This window comes from Sus scrofa, chromosome 14 (genome assembly GCF_054392235.1).
Source record: "Sus scrofa isolate SSC_HxYL_T2T_F1_AM1 chromosome 14, Sscrofa_HxYL_maternal_Yorkshire_Landrace_v2.0, whole genome shotgun sequence".
NCBI classification, from domain to species: Eukaryota; Metazoa; Chordata; class Mammalia; order Artiodactyla; family Suidae; genus Sus; species Sus scrofa.
In genome coordinates, this window is record NC_139396.1 from 6,092,623 (window position 1) to 6,118,597 (window position 25,975).

General features: G+C 53.0%; 1 long non-coding RNA gene across 1 annotated transcript in view; it reads left to right on the forward strand.

The window, feature by feature from the left end:
* LOC146396265 (uncharacterized) overlaps positions 1-25,975 on the forward strand; it is a 90,386-nt gene that overhangs the window by 18,167 nt on the left and 46,244 nt on the right. The window contains exons 3-5 of the long non-coding RNA XR_014826598.1: positions 67-156; positions 8,683-8,840; positions 11,869-11,989. This is a non-coding gene — a long non-coding RNA (uncharacterized LOC146396265). The remainder of the gene's footprint in view (positions 1-66; positions 157-8,682; positions 8,841-11,868; positions 11,990-25,975) is intronic.

Sequence of the window (25,975 nt, forward strand, 5' to 3'; positions counted from 1 at the left end):
CCCACCCACAAGGCACCAAAGCAGAAAGTCCTGTCCCTACAGCCAAGCCTTTTCCTCTCTGGACAGGCCACCCCCACGGGACACCCTGGAGGAGTGGAGGATCACCCCAGCCTGTCATGTGGCCACTTCAGAGAGGCAGAGAGAAACTCTCTAGAGGTAAGGGCTGCCTCCAGCCTCCATTCTCACGACTGGTGAGTGTCCAGAGGGCTGAACGGCACAAAAGCAGCTCTCCATCCCCAGAGTGTTCCGGGATGCAGAGCATGGAACCGATGCCCCAGAAGCCCCCTAGCCCAGCAGGCTGGAGAGACAGGGATGATGAGGCTGTCCCTGGGGCTAGTGAGAGCTGTGTACTCCCAGGAGCAGCCTGGGCATCCTTGTCTCTGTGGAGGAAAGACTTATTCCTTCACCTGTGGATCCAGACTGCCTGGGATCTCACACATGCTTCGTTCCTCTCAGATCCCCTCTCTGTCCTCAGACGACCCATCTCTGAGGACACAGGCACATGTAAGACGACAGTGGACCAAGTGCATTTCACAACAGAACGATTTTATCCATATTTTACATCCCCCATCGCAAAGGAGCTACTGTGCCCACCCACACACACCCAGACCCAAGTCCCCACCACCTAACCCCACCCACCCCCACCCCCTCCTGGCTCTGGTCATTCTGTCCTTCCTCCCCACCCCTATGGCAGCCAGGATGGTTGCTAGGACCTGGAGGAGCCCAAGGCTTCCATGGGGGCTGCCAAGTTGGACTGGCCGTGGAGGGCTGGCCCACCGTTCCCTACTGGCTGCAGTGCCACTTCCTCCTCCTCCGTGTGACACATGGGTCACACCTGCTCCTTTTGGGCTGGGAAGGGTCAACCAGCCCCAGAGCCAGGGTGTGCCTCCCAGAGCCTCGCAGGTCAGCCCTAGGCCTGGCCAGGTCCTCAGCAGCAGCCAGGCCTCCACACCGAGCCCGCTTTCTAGACTTGGCAGCTTCCAGGGGGCCTGAGCTGAGGCCCATTCTCTGGGGCACGGGGGCCTGGGAAGCTTGCTGGGCCCTCTGCCCTGCAGTGCAGACAAGACCCGAGGCAGGGACAGGGCTCTGTGGCAGGCCCCAGGGCAGCAGGCTGTGGTGAAGGCCCAAGAGGAAGGCCAGGCTGGGGAGCTCCTCCTCATCCTCACTCAGCCCGTGACCCAGCCCTGCAGTTCCAATAAGAGGAGAGGCCTCCCTGAGAACCTTGCTGGCCCTGGGTCCTGATGGAGGGCCCAAGCGCTTTGTGCCCTAGTGAGGAAATGGCTGTGCTGTTCCAGCCTGAGTGGGTTCCTGCTATCCTGGAGAGGGCACAGAGCCTTTGTGCCTGAACAGGCCCCTGTCTGTTTGGTGGTGCCTTAGATGGCCATGGAAATCCATCTGGGGTGTACAGGTTTCATCTCTGACCCCAGGCTGTGGGCCTTGCTCGTTCCTCTGGGCATCGTGTTGGGCCACAGACTCTGAAGGTCTTGAGTCCAGGTCGGGTGCCCTGTGATTGGGAGTGGCTGGCACCCTGTCGTCCTCCTCCAAGGCCAGGACTTGTGTCTGCACTAGCTGGTGGGAGAGAGGTGGACAGTGACTGCTCTGCACCCTCCAGGGAGAGCCGGGGCTTATGGGCAGGGGGAGGTGAGATGGGACCCACATCCACAGACAGAGACTGTGGCCCTCCTGCCTTCCTCCTGCACCTTCTCCCCAGCAGGGTCCTTGCCCTGTCCCCAGCTCCCCTCCTCCCCTTCCATTCCTCCTGCCCTGCACCCACCTGGGCAGCCTCCTGGGTGCAGGGCCTCTCTGTCAGGGGAGGGAGGGACAGAGCCTTCAGGGCCTCCTGCTCTAGGGCCCTCCCCGGCCCTGGCTGACCTGGGTCGTTTCCTCCTGGATTTCCAGGGTCACCTGACTACCCCCCCCTGCCCCCAGTCTCCCTAGTGTCAGTCCCTCCCCTGGCCACCTCTTCAGGGGAGAGTCCGTCCTCCTGCTCCAGCTCCTCAGCCAGGCCCGAGAGATCCAGCTCTGGTTCTGGGGAAAGCAACTCTGCCAGGAATCGGGGGTGAATGACCGCCTCCACCTGGAATGGAAGGGAGAGGCTGTGAGCAGCCTTGGCAGGTGTGCCCTGGGAGGCAGGAAAGCCTGGGAGAAACGTGACTAGCAGAGGCCAATCCAGAGTTCCCCTCACAAAGGGGGAGCTTTCAAACTCCCATAGGTATTGTCTACACTCACATAAACACACACACACATTCACAAGCAGGTGCACATGCAGACACATGGGCTCCAAAGCACAAACACATAGGCACCGACCCAGACACACAAAGGCCTACAAAGAGAGAGACACACACACATGTACAACTTACACATCCACATATACACATCCTATGCACCAAAGTACACTCAGACACACAGGAAGACACACAGATGTCAGGGTCAAGGACCAGAGCCTAAATCCCATTATCCTGGGCCAAAGCCAGAACTAGGGTGCTAAGAGCATCTCTCCCTGGAATCCTGGAGTCTCAGACTCCAGGCCCAGCCCACCTTGGTGTCAAAGTCCTCCTGGGAACACAGCTTGTCCACGTAGCTGAGGAGATCCGGGTCTGGGAAGCAGCCGTCCTCGTCCTGTAGCAGCTCATATCCATCCTCTCGACATTCCATATCTGACTCCCCTGTGGCTGAGGGGCCAGGACCCACCAGTGCCTGCGGGATGTCCCCATGCTCCCTGCGAGCCTCAGGGGGAATCTCCTTGGGGGCCTTGTTCTCCAGCAGCTGCCAGGCCCTGCGTGGCCTTGGGTGGGTGTGCTGGACCCTGGGGCCGTGTTTCCTTGGAGCACAGGCTGAGGCAGAGCAGGAGGAAGGGAAAGTGAGGGGACCCAGCGCCCAGAAGCTGACCCCTGAGCAGGCACAGGGGAGGGCATTGTTGTGGGGCAATGGATATGCATGTGGGAAGGGGGAGGAGCAGCCAGAGCCTCAGGTTTGGTGGGAGGCCAGATTCAAGTCAGGGACAGGTAAAAGTCAGGTGTGAGAACGTGTGGAACATCTAATGATCAAGGGTCTCCCCACCAGCACACTTGTTAGGCAGATTTCACAGGGGCCCCTTAGACAGGGAGGAGGGTGATGAGGTTCTAAATGGACCAGGTCCACACCGCAGAGGGGTAAAGGCGGACTGAGACACCCTCGGGGGCTATCCGTGTTGAAAGACCAATGCCCCCTTGAGGGAAAAGGACCCATCTGGGAACAGGGACCAGGCCTAGGCCTCTCTTACCTGTACCTTGACCTCCAGGGGGGAGGTGATTCACAGACTGAGTGCCCCTTTTGCGGGATGTGGGTTCCTGAGGAGCCAGCTTTGTTGGAGCTGGAGGAGGCATGCCCTGTGCCCGCGTTGTGCAGGACACGTTCCCCATCCTGATCTCATCCTCTGCCTCAAATTGCATGAACCTGGGGGGTGTTGAGGGACAGGCCCCAGTGAGAAAACCACCTGGACTCTGGAGCCCACCCAGTGCAGCAGGACCAAGGGGGTGAGGAGAGGGTGTCCTTAGGTCTGTCAGGAGCCTGTGAGGTGCTGTCACAGCAGGGAACTGCAGTGGCAGATATCCAAGATCTGGGCCTCCTCCTGCCTGACCAGCCCTGGAGCTTGAGGGCATGGCCCAGCAGAGACCCAGGTCAATCTCTGGGACCAGGCTTAGGGACACATGGTGGGCAGTGGGGGCCCCTGCTCATGTGCCTCCGGACCTTGTCTGACCCAAACAATGGAGATGGCCAGTGGCCTGGTCTGGCACGTATCTCCACAGAGCCCTTGCCTGAACCCAGAACCTGGGGCTGGGAGTGAGAGTCTGGGAGAGCACGCATGAGACAGGGCCCAGCACAGGCTGGAGTGGGGATCCTACCATTAGAGGTGAGGCATCTCTTGCCACTGAGAGCTAGCTGCTCCTTTGGTTTTGTTTGGAAACTAGGAGGTTCACATGCAGAAATGACAGGGAGGGCCAGAGACCCATGGGCTTCCCCAGGGATGGCCGGTTGCCCATTCCAGCCATCGTTGATGAAGAGAGGCCTACCACATGCTAGGTCAGTGATGGCTAGGCACCCAGCATGAAGGGGTGCCAGGCTGCCGGGTGGAGTCCTCAGCCCTGCACAGCCCCCATGCCTTCAGGGGACCCCCTCCTGGGCTGCCGTGCTCCCCAAGGCCATCCTGAGGCCTCCCCACATCAGCATCACGGTAGGGCAGAGCTCCTGGGACAGACAGGCTGGAAGAGCCAAGCTCTCCAGGTGGCAGAGGGGATTCTGGAGGCCAATAGGATTTGGGGATTCAGGGAAGAAGAGGTGTCAGGTGCCAGCCTCCTCTTGCATCCTCTCTGATTGCTAGCACCAGAGCCAGATCCTGCCCTGGGGCCTGCCCATCACCCACCACCCACCCCACCATGTCGCCCATGGCCCAGGACCCTGACTCACTTTGCTGCCATTTCATAAAAGGCCATCCTCTCAACGGTGCTCATGTGCTGCCATTCCTGCATGGCCTGCCGCATGCCCTCCTCCAGCGTCATGGTGGGCTTCAGGCGAGCCAGGGTGCGAAGCACTGGGCTGTAAGCCCTCAGGGTCAGTCTCTTGGTGCAGCCCAGCCCCCAACTGCCCAACCCCACCCAGCTCCAAGGCCTCCATGGGCCCCACCCCTGCCAAACCCAGGCTCAAGAGGGGGAGACGAGGGTGTCTGGAGAGCAAAGGCAAGCCTTCCTGGTGCCTGGTGCCACCACCTCCCACTCACCAGAGGATGCTTGTCCACTCCCTGGCTATAGCTGGGACACTCTGGCTGGGGGCGGGTTGCCATCTCATATAAAACGCAGCCCCATCAATGCGGGAGGGCAGGCGCCAGTCTACCAGCTAACAGGTCTGAGAAGCCCAAGGATTCTTCTGCCCAGGTCTCTGCACTAGATGGCCTAGTCCCCCTTTTCGGAGGGACCTCGGGTCTAGGAGGGATGTTCCTGCCAGGTTCACAGCTCTAGGAGGATAGACCCTTGCCCGTCTATCTATGGACAGCTCGACCACCTCCCCGTTCACACTGGACTTCTTCAGAACAACAAGGACCGGGCATGCAGAAAGCTCCGTCCTGGGCCTGAATGTCCTAAGCCTTATCTGAAGTGATACCCACTGGCTGCCAGAGGCCCAGGTCCATGTTGAAAGGAGGTAGCACCAGAGAAGCAGGTCCCATTCAAACTCTGGCTCCTCACATCCGAGCAGGACCCTCTTGGACTGCTCTCCTGCACTCAATGTTATCATGGCAGTGCAGAACGTGAGACAACTGGTCTTGCATGGTGGTGGTAGCTGAGCTAAGGCACGGACGGGATGTCATGGACTGGACGTGGGACACATCTGAGTGCAGACGTGCCTCCTCATAGCATGGACATTGCTGTCAACCCTCCTTCTCTCGAGGTGAAAGGATGCCTGGAAACCTAAGCAGGGAGTCCATGCCAAGGTCCTGTATATGCGAAGGCTCCAGCTGAGCTAATGAGGGTCTGAGAGGTCACTTACATGAGAAAGCAGGAGAGAGCTTCCGCATCGGGGCTCTGGGGCAGGTGGCTGCGGGCCAGGGACTTGAAGCGCTGCCAGCGTCGGAAGTTCTGATAGACGCTCTTATGGTGAGAGGCGTCCTCCTGAGGGCCCGTGTGCTGGGAGGCATGCAGGCTGCCTGTCCCAGAGGTGCCATGTGGCCACGGCCCAGAGGTCCCTGGGGGCAGGATGAAGGCCATCTGGGCAGCTGGAGGTGCCGCTTGAGGAGGAAGGCCTGGGGCCAAGCCTCCCTTGCCAGCCTGAGCTGCTGCAATAGCTGTGGCAGCCACCCCGCTGTCCCCCACAGGGCTTGCTATGCAAAGGGGTGCAGGACACAAAGCACTCCCCATGAGGGCCCTGGAAGCATTCCCATTGAGGGGGGCCTGAGGGCGCCCAAAGGCCTGAGACTGGTGGGGCAATGCTGACCTCCCTCCTGACCAGACTGGGACAGGGATGTTGCCAAGCCCTGGGGCAATGGGGCCATGGTCAGCAGGAGTCACCCGAGGTGTCATGGGGTGAGGTGGCTGCAATAGGGTGCTGCCAGGCAGGAGTAATGGGGCCATGGGCGGTGGCAGGTGCTGCTCCCAAGCTGGCTGGGGTTGGGAGCCAGGAGTGGGGGGAGGATAGGAGCGTGAGGCCCCAGGGGGCATGACCACATCCGTGCCCAGCAGTGGAAATGCTGTGGAGAGAAAGGAAAGGGGTGAATGGAAGAGGAGAATGGGTGACATGGACGGAAGCTCTCTGGGGACTCAGAGGGCACACCTCAGTGGGAGAGGGCATTTGGCCCGAGGAAGCTGTGTGTTGTGCAGATGTCGTGGAGGGATGTTCATGGTCTTGACCCCCACACCCAGTTCCCTGCCCCTGTCTACCGAGAAATGCTCAGCTCAGCAGCAGGGATTGGAGAGCCTCCCTGAGGAGCTCCCTGACACCTCGTCCTCACAGGCTGTCCCCACGTCCTGGACCTGAGAGGACATCTACTCTGAGCATGCCCCTCAGCAAGGTCACTGGCAGGTAAGGGCCTTCTCCAAGGTCCTTCCAGGCACCGTGAGGCCTTTGATGGACCTCCACTGTCTAAAGTCGAAGGGCCTCACATCCTCCTCAACCCTTCCTCTCGGGATGCTCAGCACACATCTGTTCTCTCATACTTTCCTGACCTCACACAACACCTCTCAAAGGCTGCGAAGATCGCTCTGCACACAGAACCCTTAGACAAACACAGAACAGCCCCACCAAGCATGCACCTGCCTCTCCGAACCACCCAGAGTGGACACTTCACGGGGGCTAAGGTGTGCCACCCCATCCTGATGGCCCTGAATCCCTCCCACCATGCAGTTCTGCTCCTCAGAGAGAAGTCTGAGAAGTCGGTGTGTGTCCCCTGCATTTTTGCCACTTCCCATCCAGGGTTGGCTTCCGAAGATGAGCACGGGCCCAGGGCGGATCATGTGACAAGGGTCATGGGAGTGGAGGCTGCCTGTGATCCTTCCCCTTCCAGCTCCCAACAATGGAAAGTGAGGAGAAACTGAGAAGCAGGCAGGAGTCAGGTGCCATTGTGAGAAAACCGCCCATTCAGGAGAAGGAGGTACATACCACGAGGCACCGAATTGACCTCCACAGGTGTTCTAGGAGGTTTGAGAGTAGCAGACTAGATCATCTTCCTGCTTCTGTGCTACACTGCTTCACCCCGCCTCTTTACAAAGGAAGCAGCCTTCCTAGGCATTCCACCTGCACCAGCCTCTCTCCACATGTAGTAGTAGTGACTTGAAATAGGAACACACTCTTCATCTCAAAGTCAGGCCTCAGCTTCTGCTGTGAGCCACCTGACACGCTGTGCCATGTCTGCAGAGACGTATTTCCACAAAAGGGAAACCAATACAGAACACCTCAGGCCCACGAGTCTTAGCTTGGGTGAAGTCACGTGGTTGCCCTTCCCTTGTGGACTCCAAGGCCAGAGTTGCCTGACCTGAGAAGTGAGTTCTGGGTGGGATGGAGGGAAACGTTCTGGGCTGTGGCAGTGAGAGTCACATCCTGCTCAGCTCAGAGCAGACCCTTTCCTGAGCATGTGGCCACAGACAACACTCACCAGCACTGAATCATTTTCTGACTATACCCTCACATTCCACGCCCCCATTAGCCAGAGTATGCGCCAGTTCCAATCCCTTAGAGAGGTCTGGTGAGGCGAGCTTCAGATGCCTGAGGACCACAAGGCGGGGCTAGGCTTTCCCCATGACCCACCCAGGGCCAGCCACAGGACACTGGCTCCACACACGTTCCAAGTGGCTTGTCTCCCTTCTAGAAACCGCCAACCTGCCTGCTGCCATCCTGCCTCCCCAACCAGAGCAAGGCCTCTTGAACCACCTCCAAGCAGCTGTCCTCCCCAGGGAAGCCTCAGGTTTCTACAGGCTCCCCAGCTGAGATGTCCCTGGGGTGCAGTGCTGTCGCCTTCCTCTCCTTCCGTCCAACTCCATGTCCACAGTGAAGGGTCCCAACGGAAACCCAGGGATTTGAGGGAGGCCCTTTCTCTTGGAAAACAGCCCCTGTCTAGAGGCTTACCGCCTTCTGAAGCCATTCCCACAGGCATGGGCCTGGACCACCACGGGCTGGTGGCCTCAACGTGGACAGTCAAGAGCAGGACCCAGCGAGGGACCTGCCCCAACAGATGCTCAGGACGCAAGTAAAGGAGCCCAAGTTTGAATCTCAACAGTAGAATGCGGGCCTCCAGTCATTCTGCAGTGGGGGAGGGGCCGAGGGCAGGTGAGCCTGGGTGGGGGTGGGGTGCCATTCCATGCTGGCCTCTGCAGGGAGGCAAGAACCAGACGTTTCTTCCACCTTATGCAGGGGCCAGACAATTGTTGAGTGCCTCGTCAGGCAATGTATGTGTTGGTTTTCAGAGTCACAGCACCAAGGTTTGTCTTGATGTTCCCTTTCCCTCTGTTATTCATCAACTTGTTTGTTGTCCTTCAATCCCCTCAGCTTCCGTCCTGGCTCCAGGCTCCCTTCCCCAGAGGCCAGACTTTCTGAATAAAATTCACCTTTTATCATCTGATAACCACTTGGGTTTTCATGGCCACCTGGAACCCAATGTTTATGGTTTGGCTTCTCTCAGCAGACCTACCATTTGTGATTGGTGTGTGTCCGTCTTTTAAGGAAACCATCCTTGTGTGCCAACCAGCATCCAGCAGGACCCACCTTCCTCATGTTCCCTTGTGCTGGAAAGGCCCAGCCTATCCAAAAAGCCACTGCACAGCCCACGTGTCCAAGACCAGAGATCAGTCTGTCGTGTCTCCCGTATGATGACATTGCTGGTAAGTCTTGGAGCTTTTCCCTGTTAAATGTTTGAATGTAACATTTTCAACAAATCCTCCCTTCTTGGGGATCACAGTCCACGTGTGCCGAATAGCATATGGAGTGCTGAGTCCTCCTCTCCCCTCTTTCCCCTGTCCACTCAGTCCTCGTTCCCACCAGGGATCAGAGATACCTGTTTCACTCACATCTTTTCAGAGATCTTTTGGGCAAGCAACTTTGAATGCCATCCGTTTGCCTTTGCAGGTAGTATTCCTTTGTCTCTGGTTGAAATGTACCATGTGCACAGGGAACTCCATCTTGGACTTGTGATGGAAAAGGTTGGGGGATAATGTGAGAAAGTGATTACATATGTATCCCATATAGATATATATGTATCATATATCATATATACATACATCTGTCTGTACGACAGGGTCCTTTGGCGACGCAGCAGAAGTAGACAAAACATTGTAAATCAACTGCAGTGGAAAACCTAACCTCTTGTAAGATCAAAGAGTTCCTCTTGAGAAAAAGTTAAAAAGGAAACGAGAAAATTAAATTGCGTCCCCGTAGACCTGAGTATCTTTCCTTTTGTTGCCTTCCTACTGATATCGTGGCTCCTCTGTTACTGGATGCATTTTTAACATGGGAGTTCCTCCATTCTCTTGAAATTCAATGTACTGAAAGGGCAGAGTGCTCAACGCCAGGCAAAAACAATAGTAAATGTGCAGCTCCATTTGAGTTTTTCATTTCCCATACACAGTGCCTGCATTTAGCCTGACCTGTGTCCCGTGCACCATTTTGGACATATCTTTACTGCAAGTACTTTCCCTGTGTATCTGAAATTTACCTTTCCCTTGGAATCAGCATGCATCTGGCAAGACTCGCCCATAAGGGTACCATATTAGGCTACAGGGAGTGGGCAGTTCTTGAGGGGAGGAGAACTCGGAGTGGAGACCAAAAGGGGCCTTTTGGTCCAACCCAAAAGAAAATGGCAAAGGGACCCCAAATCTGCAGGCTCTTTGGATGAAATGGCAATTGGAGAGCCAAGAGATACTATTGCGTCTTTGAGCTTTATGTGGTTAAGGACAGAAGTAAGGGAGGAGAAGACACAATCTTCTCTTTCCTTATGTGAAAGAACCAGATGTGTGTGTGTGGGGTGGTCTCTTGGTTTAATTGCTTTCTCCTTTGGGGGACACACGTGCTGCCTATGGATGTTCCTAGGCTAGGAGTCACATCAGACCTGCACGAGCAGGCCTCTGCCATAGCCAGAGCAATGTCGGATCCAAGCTGCGTCTGCAGGACCTACAGCACAGCTCAGGGCAACCCCGGATCCTTATTCTACTGAAGGAGGCTGGCATGGAGTGTGCATCCTCACAGATCCTAGGGGGGTTTATGTCTGCTGAGCCATCATGGGAATTGCTGGCTTTTGTAGGTGTGAAAACATCGACTGCCCGTGATGTGGGTGTGCCCTTTGACACAGTGCCAGCTTTTTATCCACCAATGTCCAATCTCCACGTTTCCAAACCCACTCATATCAACGTCCTCCCCAGCAAGCCCTGCTTGAAAGCTGGTGCATTTCCTGTCTGCATCCCATACCCTTGCTCTTGAGAATCGAGGTTTGTCCTTGTCTATGGTGCTGTCTGCATGGGAATCAACGTAGCATCCCTGACACAGCCAAACAGAAACACACCTGAGGAAACGTTCAGATTGGGAGTTAAGGTCAGCTTATCACGATGCAAGTGATAGGAATGCGTATGTCCGTCTGGTGTGGTGAGAGGCGAGGTCTCGGGAACATCATCAAGGGAGGTGAGGGGTGAAACCTCCTAGGAGTGCAAGCAAATCTCTTGGGAGGCAAGAGTCCCTGTGTGCAGTAGCAGAAGTACAATTCCTCCTGCTGTTAGGGTGTTGGGCAAGGAAGGAGAGGTTGAAAGGATTGTTGCAGATTGAGAAAAAGGACTTGTGTGGGTGCTTCCGAAGCTTCTTGCCCCTTGCAAAGGAACATGGACTCCAAAGAGGGTGAGAAGCTGAGGCGAGAGTATCTCCTGCAATGCCATGGTGAGCTTTGTAGGAAGAAACTCTGGATGGGGCACTGCACAACTGAGCACCATGGGAATAGGGCTCTCTATTGGAGCTTTTACACTGAAGAAACATTTCAAGGGTTTTCAAACAAGACCTTCATATGAGAAGATTGCTGAGGCCCCCTTTGTACCCAGGCATTCAGGAAGGCCAGGCATCCTTGTTGCTTCCTCCCCTTCTTCAGCCACTCCTGCAATTTGTTACAAGATTCTCACGCATAGCTCAGATGTAGTATTTGTGGGGGTTTCTTGTTTGGTTGGTTTTGAATTGTTCTTCCCCCAAGACAATGGTTTTGCTACTGTACAGCATGGTGACCCAGGTACACACACATGTACACATTCTAGTCGCTCCCATGAGCATGCTCCATCACAAGTTCCCAGTGCTACACAGCAGGATCTCATTGCTAATCCACACCGAAGCCAATCCTTTGCATCCCTTCACCCCAAGCTCCCAATCCACCACACTCCCTCCCCAGATGTCCTATTGGCATGAGTCTTCTCAGGGACACTGATACAAAAGTTGCATTGTGGAAACGAGGTGCTCCCAAATCTTCCATCATTTTTGACTGACTTTGGACTTCTGAGGGCCGCATCCATGGCATCGGGAGATTGCCAGGCTAGGGGTCCAATCAGAGCTGTGGCCCCTGGCCTATGCCAGTGCCACAGCAATGCCAGATCCCAGCCGTGATGGCAACCTACACCGCAGCTCACATCAACACCCGATCCTCAACCCACCAGTCGAGGCCAGGGATGGAACCCGCAACTTCATGGTTCCTAGTCAGATTCGGTTCTGATGCACCATGACATGAACTCCTTCTGTTGTTCATTATCTTATACTACCTCAGAACCCTACATGCCGACATCGGAGAGGCAGAGGTTGTCAAATCAGCGGCACTGTAATTAGGGAAACCAGTCATGGAAGTGGGTGTCTCAACGTCCTTTGGACCATGACCTCTGATTGTTCCTGCAGAGAGCTTCGGGGCAGGCACTGGCGGCTGAGGAGAAACATCTCTGGAGATGGATCACTAGCATCAGGAGACAGTGAACCTTCCACTCCCACATGGAAATTGAAAGGCACCGAGAGATCCCAGGTTTGTGTCTTGTGGACGTTTCACGTCTGTGCCCTTGGGAGCTCTGGGTGTTGTCAGATAGATGTAAGGGTCTTGAGAGGTATCCTGTGGAGGAAGAAATGCTCTGATGTTGCCATGGACCAGAAAAGGGATCTGAGGGTTCAAGTATCTTTGGCGAGCATTCCCAAGTCAGGTGGGTATGTTGAATCTGCTGCTACTTCTTTGTGGGTGGATGGCCACCTGAACTTCCATGATGCCGTGCCAGACGTAGGGAGGGAGAGGAATAGTGTTCCCAAAGTACCTGCTGTCTTGTGACTGGCCAAGAGGGTCAAGTTTAGCTCACCAGCATAACCAGGACAACCAGAACCGTACAAAGGAGACACACCTGTGCACCAACCTTTATTGAACAAGCTCCATGTATTAAAGAAAGACATGAAGAACAAACATGCGTGGAGAATCGAGGCATTTGGAAATTCTCTAGGCATGGCGACAGGAGCACCATCTCTGAAGAGAGGTTCCCAGATCTCCAATTGCGTGCTAGAATGGTTCTTTAATGGATCCATCCAATTTGCTAGGGGAAAGACCCTTCTCTTTCTAGACGAGCAAATCCCAACCCAAAGAGTCCACACAGCCTAAGGTACTGTGGCCCAAAGGGCATGAATGTCCTTGGCCCACTTTGAGGATTCTGTGCTTAGGCTGGATCTCTGCAAACTCTTGTATGGGGATCCTATCTAAATGCATGGGTTTCACCGATGCAGTGTGACCGTGGGGGCTCATCTCCCAAGAGATAGGGTTTAAGAAGAGATGGCCACAGAAGCTCCCAGGGAGAAGACAGGAAGACAACACCAGAGAGCTTTCCAGCGAATGCAAATCCTCCATGACATTCCTGTCTTGGAGGGAGCTCCTGGGCCAGCTCTTCTGATGCTTCCTTCCCTCCCTCCTCTTCCCACCTGTCCCCTGCTGACTGAGCTGTTGTGCACAGAGACTCCCATCCTCCAACCGCTACTAGTGTCTGTTGAGGAGGGTCCGCTTGGGTAGTCAGTAGCGCACGTGGGAGCAAAGAGGGTGGTTTCCCAAGGGGTGGCCTGCTTGAGGGTGGGGCCCGTCCTGGTGGCCTTTAGCATTCATTCCATGACAGCCCTGCTAAGGAATATGGGGACTCTTCAGCCATTGGGTGTGACCGCTCTGTGCTCTTGTGCACGCTGCAGACTCCTTGTGCCCTCCTCCATGTGGGTTCATGCCCGCATGGAGCTCAGGTCCGGAGCAGTGTTTCCACCACAGCTTTTAGCAGCACTGTGGATCAGGCTGCTGGGAGACTTGAGGGACTGTGGGGCCTATGGAGGCAGGGGACTAAAGTGTGTGAGTGATTAAAATGGGTGGCATTCCAGTGTGCCCGCCGTTCCAAAGCGTAGGAAAGATCGAAGGAAGAATTTCCAATTTGAAAACCCTCATGGGGTTCACAAGAAGTAGCTCAGGGCACGGGAAAAGGAGTGAAGATGTACCATCCAGGCTGCTAGTTTCACTGGTGTCTTCCTTTTTCACATCCCAATGTCGGTCAGCACTTCTGTTCAAACGGCATGCTTGGGTCTCTGTTGGGGGCAGCCTTGCTGAATGTAGTGCTGACCACCTAGTTGTAGTCGGATGTAAATAGTGATGGATTTGCAAGCCTAGGGGGGATTGGTATAAGGCCACCTGGTGGTCGGGAATCTGGTAATCCGTCAAAGGTGAGGGTTGGTTGGGTTTTGTCTATGGATATGTGTGTAAGGGGAGATCATGCCTGTGTTTGGGTGAGCGTTTGTCTTTGGAGGGTGCTGAGATGTAACAGAGGCATAGTCCAGGAGCTGGCGTTTAGGTGTTTGTAAGTTGGTGTTCAGGGGCCTATTTTTCATGGATGTTTTCCGCCATGAATTTGGGGATTGTGTGTCTCCTGGTGGACTTAGTAGGATTATCTGCCTAGGCCTCAGGGCGATGTTAGGGAAGTCCAGGGGCCGATCTGTGTATTTGTACCTTTGGGGCCTGTAGTGAAACTTCGTGGTTGGGACTTGACCCCAGCCAAAATTGAGAGTGAGACTGGAATCAACCTTGCCCTCAGCTTGGCACCTGAATCCAGGATCCCAGGTTCAGAGAGGATTCGAGCGCACAGACTTCTTCTTTTTGGTGGCATCTGCCCCATGTGGAGTTTCCCCGTCCACGGACGGAGTGCCACAGCAGCAATCGGGACCACTGCAGTGAACACTCAGAATCCTTAGCCTTCCGTGCCACAAAGGAACGCCTCGACCTGCTCAAACCCACTGTCTTTTCACTGTCAGACCCCTCACCAGGTGTCAGGATTTGATGAAGCTCTGGTTCTTCTGCTTCGTGGCAGGAAGAGTTTGGCAGGAAGCGAAGCCCCAGGTAAAGAGTGAGTTTAGGAGCATAAGACCCTGGGGGGAGATACGCGTAAGCTGGCCAGGGAGCAGAGCAGCCCCAAGAACCAAGAGAGCTACATTTCTAGAATCCAAGGCCCAGTGGGGAGGGGAGAAGACTGCCTTCTTCCTCATTTGGGGGTGGATATCAAGGCTTCCATCTCCAGCTCCTCATTGTGCCCTATATGGATGGTGTGCCCTGGGCTGTCACAGTGCTTGTTCAAATCGGTGTGTATTCCCAGGCGTTTGGTCATATATCAACTGGGGTAATTCATCTCAGGTTTCCATCTCCTGTCCTCTTTTACCTAGGCGTGTCCCCTCTCCCCTGTGTTTCTGTCTGGGTGAGGTGCAGAAATGCTCCTTGTCCAGGACTCTTCTCTCCTTGACCTCATGCAGCAGGACTCGATCTCCACATCTGTTGTCTTGTGCTTGAACTCTTGGGGGTTGTGTCTTGAGCGTGTCTGGCACTTGGATGCATCTGGTCTTCCTTCAAGTCGGGTAAGTCATGGCTGGGTTCCTTTTCTTGAGTGATCATCAGCTTTAGACCATTTCGAAGACCCCTTGAAAGCTTGTCTTTAACCCATCCCCCGTGGGCGGTTTCTGCTCTTTAAGGATCCTCCTCTGCCCTTCCCTTTAGGATGATTATTTGTGTGTTCATGGCCTGTCATATGGCTCTTTGCTTTTTTGTGTGTAGCACATGTTCCAGAGCCGTGCATGTGTCTTTTGATGTGTAGAGGGCGAGTCGGCCTATCTTCTGGGACAGGTGAATGCTATATAGGTCGGGGTGCCGTATTGGTATGCTTCTGGATTCTGCATGCTGGAAGAGTGCATGCCCTTGGATGGAGCCTTGGAGAGTGTGGGTTTATGGATATGCCGAGAGTGTGTTATATGCGTGTTTGGAGGAAAGGACGTAGGGTGCTAGGTTTGCACTTGTGTCGTGTACTGAGTAATTGCGGGTCTGCTTGGGTGTTTTGGAGAGTTGTGTGTAGAATGCGTTTGAGTGTGTATTCCAGGGGCATGGGCATTTGGAGGCATATTCGCTGGGGCTATGCCCTTGTAGTTTTCAGGAGGGACATGTTAGGCTTATATATGTGGGGACGTGGGGAAGTGTGTGTCTGCTGGAGAGATGAGGTTCTGTGTTTCTACAGGGGCGTGGGAGACGTGCATTTCTTGGTGTGAGAAATATGTGCTGTGGTTATGTGTTACGAGTTTGCAGATGGATGAGCTGGGTCCTAGGATCATTGGATATGTGGAAGTCATTTCCTCTGTGGTTTGCTGGCGATAGGTCCATGTGTCCTACGTGTGTCTACTCGTTTGTGTGTCTATCACCAGGTGCATGAATGACCAGGTTGTGTTCCTATGGTATGGAGGTGTTGGGAGTGTGCCACGTTGCTTCTTGGCAGAATGCCGAGGTGTTTCTACAGGTCCTAGGTACGAAGAGATGGTGTGTCCACATTGAGGGTGAGGGCTGAAATGCATATGCAGTTGACACCCACACAGGTGCAGTGTCCTGGCAGGGCGGTTGTCTTCTGGAGAGGTGGCACCATGTGTAGTGTTTGGGGCATCTGTATGTTCAAGGGTTGGGAATATTTGTCTGTGTGTGTCCATAGGTGTTTGAGACGTGTACATGTGTATTAGTACGTGTAGGCGGATTGTGGCTGTGTGTGTATTTGAGGTCCTGGGGCTTCTGTAGTATGTATTTGGAGGGATGTCAGAGGTAGGTGTGTGTGTTTGGAAACAAAGAAATCTCATAGGCGATGTGTGTGTGTTCTGGAATCCTGGCCTAGAAGTACTGTAGGGCTGTGGCCTTGCCCATGGGCTGTGCGTGAGACGACTGTGTAGGAGCTGGTGGTAGTGAGCCTGTATACGAGGTAGTCATTGTGCACCACTGGTCGGTGTTTGTGTTCAGGCCCCTGTTGGGTATGTGCATGTGAAGACCTCAGGTGGTCTAGTTTTGTTTGTGGGGAAGTGGGTGGAGTGGGGGGTTGGCCTTTTCTTGTCTTTTCAGGGCAGACCCATGGCATTTGGAAATGCCCTGGCTATGGTGGAATTGGCGCTGCAGCTGCAGCTGCCAGCCACGGCCACAGCAAGGCCAGATCTGAGGTGCATATGGGACCTGCTCCATATCTGAAGGCAATCCTGGATCCAGGGATTGCACCTGCCTTTTCTCCTATACGGGTCAGATTCATTCCAATGTAGCCACGACGGGAATGCCTGCTGGAAGTTTTTTCCTCACAACGTCATTTTCAGTTCTTGGCATCAGCCCAGTCATCTTTTCTAGGTCATCGGAGTTTAGTCTTGGCAGATTGTACTTTGCTAGGAAGGTGTCCATTTCGTCTAGGAAGTCTGTTTTCTTGGCATAGAGTTGCTTTTAGTAGTCTCTTCTGATCCTCTGTATTCTGGGATGTCCATTGGAAGCTGGTGTGCATTTTGATGGTTATTGATTTGAGTCCACTCTTTTTTCCCTGATGAGTCTGGCTAAGGGTTTATCCATATGGTGGATGTATTCAAAGAAGCAGTTGTAGCTGCATTGATCTTTCCGATGGTTTTCTTCGTTGCCCTTTCCTTTCTGCTCTGATCATTAGGATGTCTTTCCTTGTGTTTGTCTTTCTCTGGTTGCTTTGGGCGAAAGGCCAGATTGTTTGTTGGTGGTTTTCCTTGTTGGCTGAGGTAGGCTTGTATTGCTGGAAAGGTCCCTCTTCGATCTGCCTTTGCTGCATCCCATAGGCTTTGGATTGTTATGTCTTTGGTGTCACTTGCTTCTTGGGATCTTCAGATTTCCTCTTTGGTTTCTCCAGCACTCCCTTGGTTGTTGAGTAGCATGTTTTCGAGTTTCCAGGCGTTGGTGTTTGTTGCCATTGTTTTCTTGGTGGTTGATTTCGAGCCTCATAGCGTTGGGTTCATACAAGCTGTGGGATAGGATTTCCATTTCCTTCCATGTACAGTGGCTTGCTTGGTGACGCAGCATGTGATCGGTCCTAGGGAATGTCGGGTGTGCCCTTGAGAGGAGTGTGTATCCTGCTTCATTGGGATGGAAAGCGCTCTACCTATGGAGGAAGTGCCCTGTGGTCCAATGCATTATTGAAGGCCTGGGTTCCCTTGTTGATTTTATGTCTGGAGGATGGGAGTCGGGTGTGAAGGCCCCCTGCTCTGACTGTGTTAGTGTCCATTTCTCCTTTTACGGTTGTAGCAGTTGCCTTCTACATTGCGGGGATCCTGTATTGGGTGCATATAGGTTTCCAATTCCCATCTCCTCTCCTTGGATTGATCCTTGACCGTTACGTAATGACCTTCGTTGTGTCTTATTAATATGCTTTATTTGAAGGTCTCTTTTGTGTGATGGGGGTGTTTCTACTCCGTCTCTCTTTTAATTCCCACGCACGAGGAATATTTTCTTGCATCCTCTCACTTTCAATTTGTATATGTCCCTCAAACTGAAGGGGGTCTCTTGAAGACAGCAGGTCTACCTATCTGTCTATCCCTCTACCTATCTGGATCGAGATCGAGATGGAGATCGAGATGGAGAACGAGACGGAGCTCTCGATCTAGACCCAGAGAGAAGGAGATGCGTCTTCTTTTTGTATGCATGCAGCCAGTCGATGTCTTTCGGTTGGGGCATTTTGTGCATTTGCATTGAAGGTGCTTCTTGATCTGTATGTTCTTATGGCCATGTTATTAGCTGTGTCAGATTGGGTTTTGTTGGTCTTTTCCCGTCCTCCCTTGTTCTCTGCTCTTGTGGTTTGATGACTGCCTCTAGTGGGGTGTTTGTTGGGTGTTTTTTGATTGTTATTTCCCCGAGACAATTTTTTCCACTGCCCAGCATTGTGACCCAGTTCCCCATACATGTGTAATTCGTCTTTGTGCCATTATCATGCTCCATCATAAGTGATTCGACCTCGTCCTCAGTGCTACACAGCAGGATCTCCTTGCTAATCCCTTCCAAAAGCAGTCGTTTGCATCCAATAACCCCAAGCTCCCCATCCATCCCACTCCCTCCCCTCGCTCTAGGCAACCACAAGTCTATTCTCCAAGTGCATGAGTTCCTTTAGGTGGAAAGGTTCCTTTGGGCTGTATATGAGACTCCTCATATGAGTGATGTCGTATGGTAGTCGTCCTTCTCTTTCGGACTTCCTTCACTCAGGATGAGAGGGTCTCGTTCCACCCATGTTGCTGCAGATGGCATTAGGGTGCTCTGTTTTATGGCGCAGGAGTATTCCATTGTGTGTATATACCGCGTCCTCTTTGGCTCTTAATTGTTATTTCCCCGATACAATCTTGTTTTCTACTGTACAACGTGGTGACCCAGTTACACATACCTGTAGGCATTCTATGTTCTCACATTATCATGCTCCGTCAAACGTGACTAGACATTGTACCCAGCGCTACACAGCAGGATCTCATTGCTAATCCATTCCCAAGGCCATAGTGGGCAGGCATTAACCCCAAGCTCCCCATCCACCCCACTCCTTCCCGCTCCCCTCCCCCTTGGCCACCACAAGTCTATTCTGCAAGTCCATGAGTTGCTTTTCTGTGGAAAGTTTCATTTGTGCCGTATATTAGATTCCAGATATAAGTGTGTGGTATCCTCTTCTGGAATGGATCCCTTAACCGTGAACTAGTGTCCTTCTTTGCCTTTCTCGATGGCCTTCGTTTTAAAGGCGATTTTGTTGGATATGAGCAGCGCTACTCCTGATCTCCTGTCTTGTCCATTGGCATGAAATATCTTTTCACATCCCCTCCCTTTCAATCTATACGTGTCCTTTGCCCTCGGGTGAGCTTGTCTAGGCAGCAGATTGAAGGTTTTTGCTTTGGTACCCAATCTGGCACTCTGTGTCTTTTGATGGCAGCATTCGGTCCCGGAACAATTCAGGTGGTCACTGATAGATGTTTCTTGATTGCCATTTGAAGCCTTGTTTTCCCGTTGAGTCTATGTTTCTCTTTTCTTCTTTCTTTTCCTTTGAGTGGATGGGTTCCATTGATTCTCTGCTGGAGTCCTTTCCTTTTCCGATTTTTGAATGTAGTGTTGGCTTTTGGATTGGGGTTGCCCTGTTTGGTTGTTATGTTAACCCCTTCGTATGTCTGCTCACTTTAGCCTGACCGTTACATAGGACCAAACGCGTCATTGAAACAAGACAAAGGATCTACATTTTCTTCCATTCCTCGCCCTCATTGTATGATTTGATGTAGTTTATTTCATTTTATGTTTTTGACATCTTCATGGTTAGATGTGTATGCTGGCTTCTCTAAGTCACTGCTTTCCAATGGTTTTTTTCTTTTTTTTTTTTTGAATTGGAGAAGCCTTAGAGTATTTCTTTCAGAATGGGTTTTGTATTGCAGTACTCTTTCAGTGTTGGTTTGTTGGAGAAATTCTTGCTTTCGCCTTCGATTTGAAATGATAGTCTTGCTGGATAGGGTATTTGGAGGAGGCAGATTATTTGTTCTTTCTTTCAGTGCTTTCAAAGGGTCTCGCCACCCCCTTCTGGCCTGGAGTGTTTCTGTAGAGAAAACTGCTGATAACCTTATTGGGGTTCCCTCATCATGAATGCCTTGCTTTTCTCTTGCTGCCTTTGGCCTCCTCCCTTTCTGTTTACCTTTGGCCATACTGATCAGAATAGGTCTTGCTGCGTGCCTGTTTGGGTTCAACTTGTTTGGGGCTCTCTGTCCTTCCCGTATCTTGCTATCACTCTCCTGCACTTGTTGCTTTAAAACCTCGATTGCAGGACTCCCTGTTGTGGTGCCCTGGAAACTGGCAATGGCCCCTGCCCCTCTCCCCCAGCCACAAGGACCAGACCCTCCCTTTGGCTGATGACATGAGGAGATTTCCCACCAGATGGCCCAGCCCTGAGCGCACTAACTCTAGGAAGTCCCAGCCACTCTGTTTCTAAGCCCCACTGACCCCCTGAGCAAACCGGCTGCCTCCAACAGGCCTGGGTATGGGCATCTTCTGAAAAGGCTCAACCAAGACCTTGAGAGAACACCAGATGTCTGAAGGAATGAGAAAGGAAGAGGGTCCCGGTTAGGGGTGTGCTGGTGCAGCCCAGGGCCTTGCCAGAGCTGAGGTCTGCAGGGGCTTGAGCTGGCCAGGCTCCACTCCCACACCAGCTCTCTTGGGCCCTGTTGGTACCTATGTCCCTTCTCGGCCTTGGACAGTGCCTTCTTCTGGACCTCCAGGGGTTCTCCAGGCACAGAGGCCCATCTGCTGATAGATTGAAACCTGTGATTGTCCTGAGGGTCAGTCAGGAGCTTCCTCCATCAGGACGCCCGTGCCTGCCTGCATGGCTTACACAGGCTCATCAGCCATGGGATGCCAGGCTTTGGAACTTCCCAGAAGTACAACTGAGTGACTGTGCATGGCAGAGACTCCTCTGACCTAGCTCTGTTGCTTGCAGCCTAAGTCCCCTGTCCTCCGGAGGGTGGTCCCAGGGGGGTGCCCTCATCTGTGACCTCCCTTTTTCAGGGTGTCTCGTGGGGATGGCCCGCTGGGGCTTAGACGGCTGACACGCCCCCTACCCCAGCATCTTCACCAATATCACCTGCTTCTCCCATGGGACCGATGAGATCCAGAAGCACATGCCTCTCCCTGAGCCCACGGTCCCTCCTCCTCACACCCAGGTCCCATCGCAGTCTCTGCAGGCTGCTGGCTCTCCTGGGCCTGGCACAGGCTTTGTGCCCCCAGAGACTGGCCCCTGCTGCTGTCCATGCTCGAGGTCCTGCAGCAGGCCTGGTGCAGACCCCCCAAGCTCCTGTACTCCTGTCTCTGCCTCAGACTCCAGTCTCCATTTGGCAAACAGCCACCCCTCCCCCACCAGCTCCATCAGCTTTCCAGGGCCCCATCTTGGCCTTCCTGTGCCACAGTGGCCACCCCACAAACCAAGCCTGCAATCCACAATAACCAAAGGAAAGTCTCCTCCTGCTGCTGCCTTGGGGCCCTACGGCCCCTCCTGTCGTCCGTCCTTCCTTCTTCTGTTGGGGTCCTCCATCTGACTCCCTGGACAAGGGGAGAGGACATGAGAGGGAGAGTGTCCCAGGAGGAAGGTAGGAGTGGGGATGCTGGTGGAGCCCAGCTGGGGACAGAGAGGGTGTCTTCCCTTGAGACTCCTTCCTGCCCTGGGAGTGCCCAGGCCTTCAGAGGGAATCGGTCAGCTCCAGCTGCCATCACCAATCCCACGGGCAATGGGGCTTGAATAACAAGAATGTATCAACTCACCGTTTCGGAGCCGAGCCTTCTGAGATCCCTGTATAAACAAGCTGGGTTGGCCCTGAGGCCTCTCTCCTTGGATTCCAGATGCCCATCTCTGGCCTGCGCCCTCACATCAGCTCCCTCTGTGGGACTCAGGGTCTAAATTTGCCCTTTCTATAGGGGCACCCATCCTATTGTATTAGGGGCCACCTTAGTGACCTGATTTCAGCTCTTTCTGTACAAACTCTGCTGCAGGGCTTGCGGGGGTGTTGCCCTGGAACTGAACCCGAGAAGGAACCATGAGTGTTCAGGTTCGATCCCTGGCCTCGCTCAGGAAGGGAAGGATCCAATGTGGCCATGAGCTGTGGTGTAGGTCTCAGACCCGGCTTGGATGTGGCATTGCGGTGGCTGTGGTGTAGGCCAGCTGCCAAAGCTCCGATCGATCGATGGATCGTTCGGATGCCAAGCCTGGGAACTTCCATATGCCGCCCCAGCTGCCCCATCCAAACAAACAAACGTAGGCAATGGAAAGACAAAGAAAAGACTGCTCCACCTAAGGTCATGTTCGGAGGTCCTGGGGGAGAAGACTTCCACATATGAACTTCGGGTAATAGAGCTGTAGCCCCTTTTGGCAGGTGTCTCCAGTGCCAGGGATGAAGGGTCTCTTGGAAAGTAAAGGAACATCAGTCCTGGGGTTGGGATGAAGGAGGATCGACTCCCCAAAGTGAGGGGGGGACGTTTCCAGAGTGCAGGGCACTCGAGCCGGATCAGAGCCCATGACCCAAGGCCATGGGGCAGGTGGTTCCAGCCCGTGGCATATAAGGCTGTTGAAGGAACGGAGTCTAGGCGACAGAGAGGGAAGCTGAGAGAGGAGCTCCAGCGCCAGGCTGTGAGATGAGGTCCAGGCCTCACAGCACTCTGCTCCTACATTGGATTCCCAGCACCCTCTTTCAGCATGCCCATGGCCCCGCTCTCCATAGCCTGAAGGGGAACAACTCACTGCCCACCTTTCTGGCCCCCACCCCCACATGAACACCTGCCTTCGGTCCAAGGGCCCCAGCCAGCCTGGCCCAAGGGGTCCACACCTCCAGCACTTGGAGCCTGATGTCTCCTTTTCGGCTTAGCTGGCTCAGGCCAACCCGAGGGAGTTCCTGGAAGCAGTGTTGTTGCAATCCTTCCTGCCCTCTGCCTGACCCAGTGTTCTCATGTAGCCAGCAGGATCCCGGGAAGCCTCACAGTGGACCCAGCCTTCAGGACTCACAGTGCTATGGTGGGTGACCTATCTCTTCCTAACTTTTGCCCATTTTGTGTTGGAATAGGTCCCGCTGTTATGGTCGTGTCTTGGCAGTGACTTATTCCCTCGAGACACCAGACTTGGGTCAGATGTGTGGTTGGCAGGTAGTTTCTCCAAACCTGTAGCTTCTTTTCACCTAGGAAAATGTTTCCATTTGATGAGGTCCGTTTTCTGTCTGGGGTAGGGTTTTGGCTGTCATGGGGAAGAACGCTTATCTTTTCATTGTTGCTGATGTTGTTGTTGCCTATTCCAGTTGTATTGATGTACTTATCTTCAGTTTGATTGAAAGGACAGTGAGGTACCATGTTGTGCTATTTCCTGCTGTGTCGCAAAGTGATTCGGTCATACATACACACACACCCCTTCTCCCTCAGATTCTATGCCCATATCGACTATCACTAACTGTGGGCTAGAGTTCCCTGGGCTCTACCACAGGTTCCTGTTGGCCGGTCATTCCATGTACTCCGTGTGCAGAAGCCAGTCCCAAACCCCCAGTCCCTCCTGCTGTGGACTTGGCTCCTTTGGGACCCATCCGGTTTTCCAAAGCTGGGAGTCTGTTTCTGTTCCGTGCACATGTTCATTTGTGTCCTCTCTTTCGGTTCCACTTAGAAGTGGTATCATACGATGTTTGTCTTTCCCTGTCCACCTTCACTTAGGATGATAATTTCCAGGTCCATCCTTGCTGCTGCAGCGTTCATGATTCCATTCTCTTGTATGATTGTGTGATGTCCCCCCATACATATGAACCTCATCCTCTTTATCCATGCCTCGGCCGATGGACATTTAGCTTGCTCCCTTGTCTTGGCTATTGGAAATGGTGCTTCAGTGGACATTGGGGTGCATGTATGTTTTGAAGGGCCTTTCTTTCCTTTTGATGAAGTCCAACTTTCCGTTCTTTCCTTCCCTTTTGGGATAATGTTTTTCTTGTCATGTGGAAGACCCCTTTGCCAAGCCCGAGGACCCAGAGGTTTGCTCCAATTGTTTTTTCTTAGGTGTGGTAAACGTTGCATCGTTTGTATTTATACACATTTTACATTTGCACTGAATGTTCCATGATGAGTTCATTTTCGTATCGGATAAAAACCCTATCCCTATTCCACTCTGCTGCCCTTGAGCTTCCGTATTAGAACATCCCAGGTTGGTGTATTGCTATGGATCTATTTCTGCATTCTCTATCTGTACACTGAACTCTGTCTGCCTCTATCCCGCCAGCAATGCCAAGCTGCCCTCCATAGAGCGTTCTCATAAGCCGAATCACCTCCCACTTTAATGTGCTTTCTCATCATTATGTTTGATGTTCTGGCTCCTTTATCTTTTCTTTATCCATTTTAGAATAATTTCATCCATGTGGGCCAAAAAATAAAAAAAATAAAAAAAAAACACTTCTGTTGGAATTTGGCCGTATTCTGTGTTGAGTCTTCCCATCCATGTGTATGATACGTGTCCGCATTGTTGTAGGTCTTCTTTCGTTTTATCATACAGATGCTCTATCCCAAATATGTATCCCCGGATTTCCCATTGTGGCTCAGTTTGTGATGAACCTGAAAGAGTGTCCAGGAGGATGTGGGTTCAATCCCTGACCTGGCTCAGTGGGATGAGGGTCCAGTGGTGCCACCAGCGGCAGTGTGGCTTGGACCTGGTGTTGGTGGGGCTTTGCTGTAGGCTGGTAGCTGTAGCTCCAGGTTGACCCCCTTGCCTGGGACCTTCCGTATGCCATGAGTGCAGCCATAGAATGACCGATGGAACCAAATGCTTCAAGGTTTTGGCAAGTCTTGTGTATTGCATGGTGTTTTTCGTTTTGGTGCCATGTTCTTTTGTGGGATTTACACACATGATGAAGGTTTTTGTGTGGACCTAGTATACTGAGACATTGATAAAGTGACCTCCATCTCTTCCGTGTGCCTTGGAGATTCGGTGGGCCTTTCCGTGGAGGTAGCCATGCTATCCATGAGCATGGAGAATTATGTTTGTGCCTGTCTCATCTGTAGGTCTTTCTTTGTTTTTCCTGCCATGCTGCCCTGGCTCGTAGCTACAGTACTAAGTAGAAAAGGAGAAATGAGAAAGAACTTTCTGACCTGTTTTGGATGGAGGAGGAAGACGTTCATACTTTCACCATCACCCAGGAGGCTTGGTGTAGCTTTTTGTCGAGATGTTCTTTATGGGGTTCAAGGAGTGTCCTTCTCTTCCTAGACTTCTGAGCGTTTCTTACATGAATGGGTGTGGCACATGTTCTGCAAGCGCCATTGTGACCATGTAGGTTTTCCTCAGTAATGTCTTCATGCAGCCTATAAAGTTGATGGTTGTGCATAGTAAGCCAAGCTAGTGTTCCTTGGCTAGAGTCCCTCTGAACATAGGGTATTGTCGTGAGCTTCTTTGTTCCTGCGTTTGTTGTATTTTGTGATTTGTATTTTCTCAATGCCTTGTGTGAAAACGTAGGTTGTTGATGGGCAACCTGGCATCTTTTGTATTCTATAAGCATTTCGTGCCATTTGCTTCGCTCTTAACACCAGTTTGTCTGGATCCTACCACCTGTTAGGTACTGCACGTTCCTTTGCCTACTGTTCTATATATTTTCCAAGTTCTCCTGGAGAGGCCTCTTTGAGCATGGAGTCGTTCGAAGGGTGCATCTCCATGTCCACATATCTGGAGGCTTCCTTTCTTCTCATTCTCGTTGTTCTGCAATGGACAGCATATGCTTTGGACCCAGTGGAGTGAAATGCAGTGGCTCTTTGTTTCCTTATCGTATAGGTTCTCCAAACATCCCAGGCAGGAACGGCTCCAATATGACTGTGACAGAGGAGTTCTCTGCCTATTTCCCTTACACTGTAACCATAAGGGGATTACCTGAACATGGAAATGCCAGGCTTCTGAAGATGTGTCTGACAGGGCCAGTTCACAGCCACCCCTGCCCATTGTTGTCTGGATCAGCTTACAAGTAGAGAGAGAGCCAGGGTCCAGGAGGGGGCCCAGATGCAGCGCTCTGCTGCTTTCTATGGCCGTGGTCCCATGTGGGCATTGGCTACCACCAGAAGGCTGACATGCAGGAGCCGGGTGCAGTCCCTGGCAGGGGGATCAGCACTCCCAGTGGGCAAAGCTCCAGCCTCTCTCCTACTGCCCAGGGCAGGTCT